Raw genomic sequence first — 9,879 nt, 5'->3', positions numbered from 1 at the left:
TCAGAAAAATCAGGCATCAATTTTGCTTAAAAGAAACCTGCCCTGCCAGTTGGACCTGACCTGGTGCTGTCTCCTCCTACACGCTGTCATAAACAATACCAAGGCAGCGATGGCTTCCTTGGCAGGTACATCTGGGCTTCCTGAACTTGGTGCTATGGCAGCTGTTAGCACACCAAGAAGCAACTGCTGGTACGATGCGATTAATATGGCTGGACAACCACCCAATAGGGTGAGGAAAGCCACAGGGCACAGGATGTCAGGCCCAGCCCAAGAACAACGTGAAACAGTCTAATCAAGTATAGTTCCTTTACTGCTTACACCTCATAGACAGAATCTTGCTAAACTAAATCTATACTACAGCAACTAGTGGATATACCCAGGAGATTCTAGGGAGTGGTTACCCTGAACTCTTTTGCTTCCCACACTCCCCTTGAGGATTGCATTGTCTCTTCTCTCTGTTCCCCTTCTGGAATGCACCCCCTCCCTCCTGATAGCCTTGATCTCCCACATTGCTCTTCTCCTCATAGATACATTCCATCACATTGGAAGATCTTTTGATGTATCTCAAGATTCAGCTGTTCAGCAAAGCTGTCTCCTATTTTTCTTCCCACCCACCCAACCAACCCCTCAAGAAAAGGTCAGAAGCCAACACACAACAAGCTTGTGAGGGATATTAGATGGACCTTAGATGGAGAGATGCAAGAACTTGTTTAAGGCCAATTAGAGAATGCATGAATCAGAAAGAGGGAGGCTCCATACTTATAACTATCTAATAGGTATTAATTACCCTTTGATAGCTTTACATTCATCACCGGAATCATTTAAGCATAGTAATTAGATCTTTCCTCCCTCAAATTAATCTTCATGGAGAAGCCCATGAAGTTTTCTCACCAGTAAGATGAAAGTGGCTTTCCATGGTCTTTTTCTAAGGTCTTTTTCCAACTTCCCAATCTAATTTACCACGCTGAGATTTCTTCCATCCAACTACTAAATTAAATCAGGCCCTGACCAGCTTGTTTTTTTAATATCAGCCAACTGTAGATGGAATCATAGCATTGTTGACTGGTTCACCCATTCATGGCTGGGTGATTTATGGTTTATTGCATTAAATCACTATTGGCTGGATTCACAGATCAGGCTGTGCCATAAACCCCAGTTGGCTGAGGCCATACAACATATTCAGCTGAAACCACATCAAACTTGTTTTAGCTTAATGTGAAATGCAAACCCAGCTCCACTGTTGAGCAGGATCTGAAAGGTCGCTCCATCCATCCCTCAGCCATTGCAGAAAATCTACTACTCTACCCCAGTTGTAGCTAAGGGTTTTCATCCGCTTTGGTTTCAAACAGTGGTGGGGCAGCTCTTCTTCCAAATTCATTGGAATAATTTGTCCAAACAGTTGGACTTGACCTGGTGCTGTCTCCTCCTACAATTTCTTGGATGTGAAATTCAGCTAGAATATATAATGCTATGGGCTTTATATGCATTCAAGCAGAGTAATCAGCTGATGGGAAATGTAACAACCAGATGTGCCCCTTCCAGTGGCTGCAACTGTGGCTTAATGTGCAAATCTCAGCAACTAAATCTTATCCTACTAGGAAGAGAAACATGATCACCCGCCAACCTTCAGTGACAGGAGATTAAATAAATATACACTGAAATAAAGGCTGCTGTTAGAAGCAGAGCTACAGAGATTGGTTGAAAAGAGGGCAATCTTACTAAACGGCACATTTTCATTCTGAGTCCCAAGCACAGGCTTTTTCATACCAATGAGTTATTGACTGGATTAAGTCACTGCATCAAGCTGTGGTTTTTTAAAATCATGGTTTACTGAATAAACTGCAATTGGCCAGGCTCACCCAACATTTAAACCAAACCGAGACCAATGACATCATGGCTTAGTGCAGAGTGTATAAGCCGGACCATTGTGTGACTGCTTTCCTTTGTGTAAGCAAAACAATTTTTTTTTTTTTGCATTGCCATCATTTTCAAAAATCCGGTTGCCTTCAGAAACAGGTTTGTGTTTATAAAGCATAAAGTAAATGAATCAAAATAAAACACATTTGTGTAAACAACATTTGTTCACTTAATTCAGTGTTGTCCAAACTTGGCCCCTTTAAGATGAGTGGACTTCAACTCCCAGAATTCCCCAGCCAGCCATGCTGGCTAGGGAATTCTGGGAGTTGAAGTCCACTCATTTTAAAGGGGCCAAGTTTGGACAACACTGACTTAATTGCATGTTGCCCTGGGATGAAAAGTAGATGTTGGTTTGGGTCTGGGGTGAATACATCTGCAGCCATCAGAAGCCTACTCCCCCTGTTTTGGGGGAATATCATCAAGGTAAGGGGAGACCAGCTTGACCCCATTCAAGAGCTGCTGCCAGACACAAGCATTCTTGACTCTTTCTACCCCTCTACGACTGTAAGAAGAAGCCAAAAGAAGAAGAGAAGTCTTGCCCACCTGCTAAGGAACAAGAGCCAGAAGGGGAAACAGCTCCCCTAAATGGGATATGCAAATATGCCTCTCATCCCATGCCGCTGTTTGTCCTCTTGGCTCCCCTACTTTCCTTAAGCACCCTGCCTTTTTATCGGAAAGCCTGAGGACACGACCTCTCCTTTCTGCTTTCAGATACAGTGCTTGACTCAAAGGCTGGTTAAAGCTACTGTAAATAAATACATATTGGGGGGAAGTACAAATTCCCCTCTCCCAAACTTACTTTTTATCTTCACAGCAACCATTGGAGATAAGCTGATGAAGTTCAGAGTAGTGTGGGAATTTGAACCTGGATCTCTTCTAACCAAGAGGTAGGCAAACTGGTTATCCATCAAATCCTTTTTGGTGGCTCCCAGATCCCTTTCCAGCCACCACTGATGAAAATAATTGGCGCGATTTTTCCCCATTTTGAGTCAGGAAAAACTCCTCCAAAGAGGCTTAATCTACTTCTTAAAAAAAGAAGACCTGGAAAACCCCAAATGCTGGAACCATCAGTGTCCACACCCACTTGGCATTACCTTCCCACTCACCACTGCCCTCATCCTTCCTCAAGATGTTAAAAATGGCCCCCAACTCCTCAAGTTGCCATCTTCTGGTTCAGCCATTGCATCTCTGGAGTTGGATGCTTCAATAGGCAACATATTTAGATCAATTCCCTGTTCTGTCTGTGGCTTCTTCCAAACTGTATCTCCCAAGGATGAGTGCAGAGTTGAGTCACTGAATCAGACGCAACTCCCTTTGAATCCCTCATCCCCAAACGCAGATGAAACCCTGAAAAGGCAGATAATTCATACTTCTTTCCACCTCAGGAAATATACCTCAAATTCCCTTATGGACTTTTTGCAGAAAACAGAAAAAAGTGAACTTATGATTATGGTTTTGGTGACTAGACAGGATAGATTAAAGAAAGAAGACAGTCATGTCTTAACCATAGAGTAAGAGGTAAACTTATAATTGTACTTATAACTGCTGTAAAGAAGATTGGAAGCCACTTCTTCATATCTTTTTTTCTTTCTTTTCTATTTTTCTTTTTCTTTTTTTCTTTCTTTTAGCCTTCCCTTTGCTTGCTTGCTTTTTCTTTTCTTTTCCTTACTTTATATTAGTGTGTATTCGTTTTATCTTCCTTTTCAAAAAATTTTAATAAAATTATCAGAAGGAGGAAGTATGCCTCAAATTATCAAACAAATACATATTTAAAAATATTAATGCAATTAACCTGTTTCATTATTATAACAGGTTAAAAGAATGGCTGCTCCTGCAAGTTCCCCAAACATTGTGATTTTTATTATGCAATCATCTGGTCTCTTCCATATAACTTTACTAACTACATTGTCCACAATAAAAGTTGTATCTGAAAACCCGCTTACACTAATGCACAGCAGATCCGTTTCTAAACTCCTGGGTTTTCTCACCACATCTTCTATTTTCTTAGCAGAGGAAAGCTGAGAAAGAGGGAAAGGCAAAATAGCTGCGTGATAGTTTTGATTACTAGTGCCATTAGGAAGCATCTCCCATCTGAATCCAACCCAACGTATTTCTCTGGTAACACTAGTATAAACAAATGAATTGGTACATCAACATAATCATTACTGGTGCTGCTCTTCCTGGCCAATTCATCTCTCTATGCCCTTCGGCTGAAGGTCCATTTTCTTTGCTATGACTTAGAGATTTGTAGAAAGTTCCTCTGGAGGAAAAGACTAGGTTTCTCAAGACAAAAGCCACCAACCCCCCCCCCTCCCCCGCCGAAGAGGTTGCACATCTCAAACAACCTGGCAACCCTTTCTCCCACAGGCTGTTCTCTGGAGAAATTAAGAGCTAACCTACAGTAGTCAAAATAAACACACCAGCTCTATTTCTGTCCTTGCCGCTCCAAATGTACAGCATTCAGTACATTTCCCAAAGTTACTTGCCTGAGGAAAGGGATCATTGCATTTGGTGAGTTGGCTAGATGTCTTGGCCACCTAAATCTCTGTAGCCCCAAGGGATGGACATTTCCAACCAGCTTGCCCTCCCCTTGAAAGCCAAGTGCTCCTCCCAAAATAGATCAAATGAAGTCCCTTCTTGTTGTCATAAGACGAGGTTGAGGTTGCTAAAATAACAGACCAAACAGATTGCACAGTAGATGTTTGAGAAAAGGTGTATTAAACCTCCACCCAATATGATGATAGGGTCAGAGAAGCCACCTTTGCTCTTTAGGGGCTAGCCACAATGTAGAGTGATCTTAATCAGGGAGGGGTGCTGTCTTTGGAGCCCCCCAGGATCTCGCTGTGGGTGCCCTCTCCTTCCCACCCAACCAAGATACAGCAGTTCGAATTAAAGCTCCAATAGGCATAATACATATTTATTTTTCTAAATCTGGCTGAAAACTCCAATTGTGTCCTGTCTGATGATGTCACTCTATCATGGCCAGCACTCAGTTTTGAACAACAAAACAAATATGAAAATTGCCCAGAGTTCCCCCCCCCCCCAAAAGGCTATCCTGTCTCAGCTGCAAAATCTAGGCAAGGAGTTAGAATGCCATGTCCCTCCTTGCTACCATCTACTAGTTGTCCAGATGCTTGAAATCCTCCCTTGCTTTGTTTTTTATGGACAGCTGGATGTAGAAGAAATACTGGTTTATCTATAGCATGTAAACGGTCATTTCCTTTCATTAATCCATTTGTGTAGACAATCCTCCCCCCCCTTTCCTTTACAAAAGAAACTGAGAATCCATCATGACTTCTAGTTGTTGCTGAATAACAACTTTGAGGAATCCTATCCTTCATGGCTAGTGGTGAGAGAAGCCAGGATTTGTAGCTTACCCCCCCCAAAAAAGTCCCCTGTCCTGCTTTACACTTAGTGTGCTCTCTCTCTCCCTCCCCCTTCCCCCAGCCTTGCTTTTTGCCTTCTTTTTATTCTGGATTTCTCCCTTTCCATTTTCCTCTCCTTCGTTTTTAATTGTGTCTCCATTTTTCTTATTCCTCCCTCCTTTCCTCTTGCTTTTTCTCAGCTTCTTCTTTTTTACATTTTGTTCTTCCCTTCTGTTTCCTTCTTCCCTTCCTTCTCAAATAAACAGAACCTGTCGCTTTCTTACTTATCCCTGTACCAACCTGCAAGAGATAAAGGAGATGCAGAAGATAATGTTATCCTTTTGGCAGTCATTCCAGGTGAATTTATACACACCTACCTCTTGCACATACCCTAACTTTTTCACTAAGTCTTGGATGTTGCACACACCCATGTACAGTCAACCCACCACCATCACTTGACACTCACTGTAACCTGATACAGCTTTCTCCTGCTTCCTGCAGGTACTCACCTGTCTGAGCCACAAACAGGTCTACCGAAGACAGATGTTCTCCCTTTATATTCCTGGTTTCAAGCACTGGCACGGCTGTCTATGCCCCCTGCAGCTCTCTTTCCTGCTTACCTGGATTGTGCACAATTGTTTGCCCAGTTGATCCCTAGGTGATTTCACGATTTTCTCCAAGGTTACACAGTTGATTGACTCACCCTAAAGAGGGCTGCACCAGGAGACTAAAGCAGCGCTGGGCGTGTTGTCTTCTTGGAAAGAGATTAGACGATATCCCATACCACACAGCAAGGTGAACAAGTAGATGAAACCATCGCTGGCACTGTAGCTGCAAGATGAGGAAGGGAGATAGTGCGTTTTTACACAAGAAACACACTGAACAAAATGAACCTGCTGCAATTCTTTGTGATACTGAAAGATTGAATTTTTAGAGTAAGCAAGAGACAAAATCTGTAATACTTTTCATTACTCTGGGCCTGAGTTAAATTCCTCCTCTTTCTTTGATATATTGGAGAAGGGAACGTGAGGAGGGGTTCACATCTTAAGGGAAGTGTCATAGTGCCTAGTGGAAAACAGGGCAAGTGCCCATCTTTCATTCCAAAGCCCTATTTGGTGTGAATCTAATCACTTCTGATTCATATGAGACCAGAATGGTGTCTTTAGTAATGCAGCATCTTTCCGAATATCAGATGGTTACCAGGCAGTCCCCGCGTCTCCATAACTCTCCATGCCTTTCAAAGAAGGACCCAGAGCTAGCACAGATGGTTAAATTTAGATCTGTCATCAAGTTAAGATGAACATTTTTTAAAACATCCCATTTACAACGATACACTGCTAGTTATGTCGCGCCACATCAAGCACGCTGCTTTTTGTCCTCACACTTTCAGAGCTCTGGACTATTCTGAAAGGTGTATTCGAGATTCCAAGATTTAATTCCTAACCATGCTAGGAAAGATATGCAGCTGACAAAGAAAGTCAGAAGGTCAGAATATAAGTGCACGTGCTGAAAGATGTCCTGAAATTCCTTGTCCACTCACAAATGAGATTTCTCACCCCGCCTGCCCTCTTCATTGCAAATCTCTGTGCAGGAGGATAATACATGGACACAAAACTAACATCAGAAATGGCAACATTCAAGAACCAGTGCAAGAAGATTTCAGATTTCTGCTGATGTCAAAGTAACTCTTCTTCAAAAAAGGAACATCAAAGGGCATGAAATTGCTGAATATATTGGAAGTCATAAGGTCACAAAACTAGTTTAGTCCTCCAAAGTAATTCTTTGGGCTGGATGTTCTGCAAAAAACCTGGGGGGGAGGGTGTAGGCGAGATGATAAAACACTTTTGCCCCAGTGGGGAGGAAAAAAGGAAAACATGCAGAGGACAGCCTTCCCCAGTCTGAGCATCCTCCAGAAGTTTGGACTTTAATTCTCCAAATGTTCAGAAATGGTCATGGTGGCTGGGAATTCTAGGAACTTAAGTCTTCCAGGGTTGAGCTAGAGCCCCAAATACATAGTCTCATCCAAATACGGTTTCATGTTTGAAACTGACCATACAGATCCATACTTCCCATTCAGAGCAGATCCACTAATCAACTGAAATACAGTACTGAGAATTATTTCAATGCTTGGGGGTTCTCCAGGCATTCCCATTTACTGGGTCATTGACGTCAATGGAGCAAAAGAATTCATTAGCACAGATTGCAATGAAAAGGGGAGGAGGTGCTCAAATACATTGCCTCCCACCCACCTTGGGGCCTCTCCTAGTCTCTCAAAGGCCTGGAAATGCATACCTAAAAAAGAGGAAACTTATTTGTATGAAGTGAGCACCTGTGTATTTAGAAAGACTGCCTCTCATTTAAAAAGAAGTGCAGTGTATGACACTGTAAAGATTGAAATCCTAAGTCTTCTCCACAGGGCATGACTTTGGATGGTCAAGTTCAAGGCAGTTTTCTTCTTATATTTTCTCTTTAAACCAGGTTTGACTGGATGGACCTTAAAGGATTGTTGTCAAACAGAGAAAGATCCTCTGTAAAGCAGAACACAGTAGCAGGACAGGAACCGGGGAACATTTGGAATGGGACTCAGAATGTGGCGGTTTGTAAATGTCTTAAGAATCAGCTTAATTGAATAAGTGTAAACCAAAATTTAAGCTATCATGGCTGCAGCATCCGAAGATCCTGTCACATTTTCTTTTATTCTGCTCTTTCCCTCACTAAGAGACAGATCTGAGCTTCCATATATTTTTAAACTCCTTCTCCCCAACCAGATAGTATTGCTTCTTGACTCAAGACTTCCTGACATTACTTTGCACTTAGCAAAAGCTAACCTGCCCAATACTTTCTTCATCACAGGCCCTGTATACAAGATGGCATTTGGTTCCCAGACCAAACTTTTGCAGTACTCTACCTTGAACCTCAGGGCAACTAGATCTGGGCTGCAAAAATCCAGAATACCACGAGTGGCAACTCACAAACACACACTTCTTTGGAGTTTTACAGCACAGAGCTGTCCAGAATTACAGCCTTAATGTACAGAATTTCAGCCTTACAGAATCCATTCAAACATAACTACTGAACTTTAGCAGTATTTCCTGCCATTCTGAGACCGGATCGTCATCATCATCAAAATTAAACTCTGTTTCTTCCCCCAAAGGGAAGGATTCAAAAACTCCTAGTCCCACTCACATATGCAACCTTATACTACCAACATCACTCCACCCGTTGTAGCCCTCATTCCTCCCCGAAGATTAGGTGTGGCCCCCAGCCTCAAAATGTTTGATCTTTATCTTTTCTTAATTTCTTCCAGAATCACACCCAGCATTTTTTCCCACCTCTTTTTCATCTGACGAATAACCAGATAGAAAGTAAGACAGAAGTTGTAAATCTGTACAGCTCAGAGGCTTGTTAACCTCTGAGCATGACTACACTTAGTTCCAACAAAGGAATTGCTTTCCTGTAGCTTTCGACATCTGTCTTTCTAATTGGCTTCAATCCATTGACAATCGAACTGAGACCAAGATTTTCTCTCCCATCAGATTTAAAACGATCACAGAAATAGTTACTGTTCTTGGAATGGTTGATTCAGCCTCTTTTATATTCACTGAAGTTTTCCACTGAAATGCTTCCTGCCAAGCCGTCTCACATGCATTGTATGGTTTTAGAGAAATGCAGATAAATGGAGACAGAAAAAGTAGAATTCTAAGAAAATTAGGGACAGATTAGAAGGCGTGTTTACTCACGCAATGTCTCTTCTTCCAGATTCTACTGCTGGATTCTGATCTGAAATATGTTTCCATCTAGGTTTCCAACCTTGTCCAACCTTGTTATATCCCCCATAATATCCATTCTATCCATCAGTTTCAGCTGAAGCTGAAGCTGGAATTGTCATAAAATCTGTACTGTATTTGAATGCGTTTTTAAAAGAATGATCTTATTTTAAAAAAAACCAAACCCTCACCTTTAATTTGGATCAAAAGTCATAATGGACACTCCTGTTTCACCTCACACTTCCATGGTGTCTCTGTTCTTGATACAGGATGCTGTCCAGCGCCCAAAGCAAATTAGAGGGTGGGAGATGTTCAAACCGTGCCCCCAAATCCTTTGCTTTCTCACAGAATGAAATTTCTTATCCCTTCAGCCCTCTGCACAGGGTCAGTCAGTCCTAGGGTCAGTCTCCGGGCGAAAGAAAAATAGATAGATACAAATGCAACACTTAAAATGGCAACGTTCAGAAATCAGCAGGGAACGTTTCAATCTCCAAGGTCACTCCGCTGCAGAAATGAAAGTTGCCATTCTTTAACAAAGAAGGTAAAAGGAGATGCCAAGGTAAAATTGGAGAACCAGAATTTATCATTCTGTTTGATTGCTTTGATTCATTCAGCTCAGGGACTAGCTTGCTTTGTCGTCTCACTTCTCAAGATGGTGAGAAAACAAGATCCTGCTAACAATAATTTGGAGAGGGGTTAGGGAAGGGTTTGTGAGCTAAAAGTCCTACTTTCTCCTAATCTCACTGATTAGGAGAAAGCTAATTGACAGCTAGCCTTCAAAAACTCTTTGTGTACAATTTCTGATGAAATGTGGTTTTTGTAGTACTTTT

Source organism: Python bivittatus, unplaced genomic scaffold, assembly GCF_059951505.1.
Source record: "Python bivittatus isolate LINGU-HERP-01145 unplaced genomic scaffold, Pbiv_v1 ctg000440_np1212, whole genome shotgun sequence".
In the NCBI taxonomy this organism is placed as follows: domain Eukaryota; kingdom Metazoa; phylum Chordata; class Lepidosauria; order Squamata; family Pythonidae; genus Python; species Python bivittatus.
Note: the sequence above shows the minus strand (reverse complement) of the source record.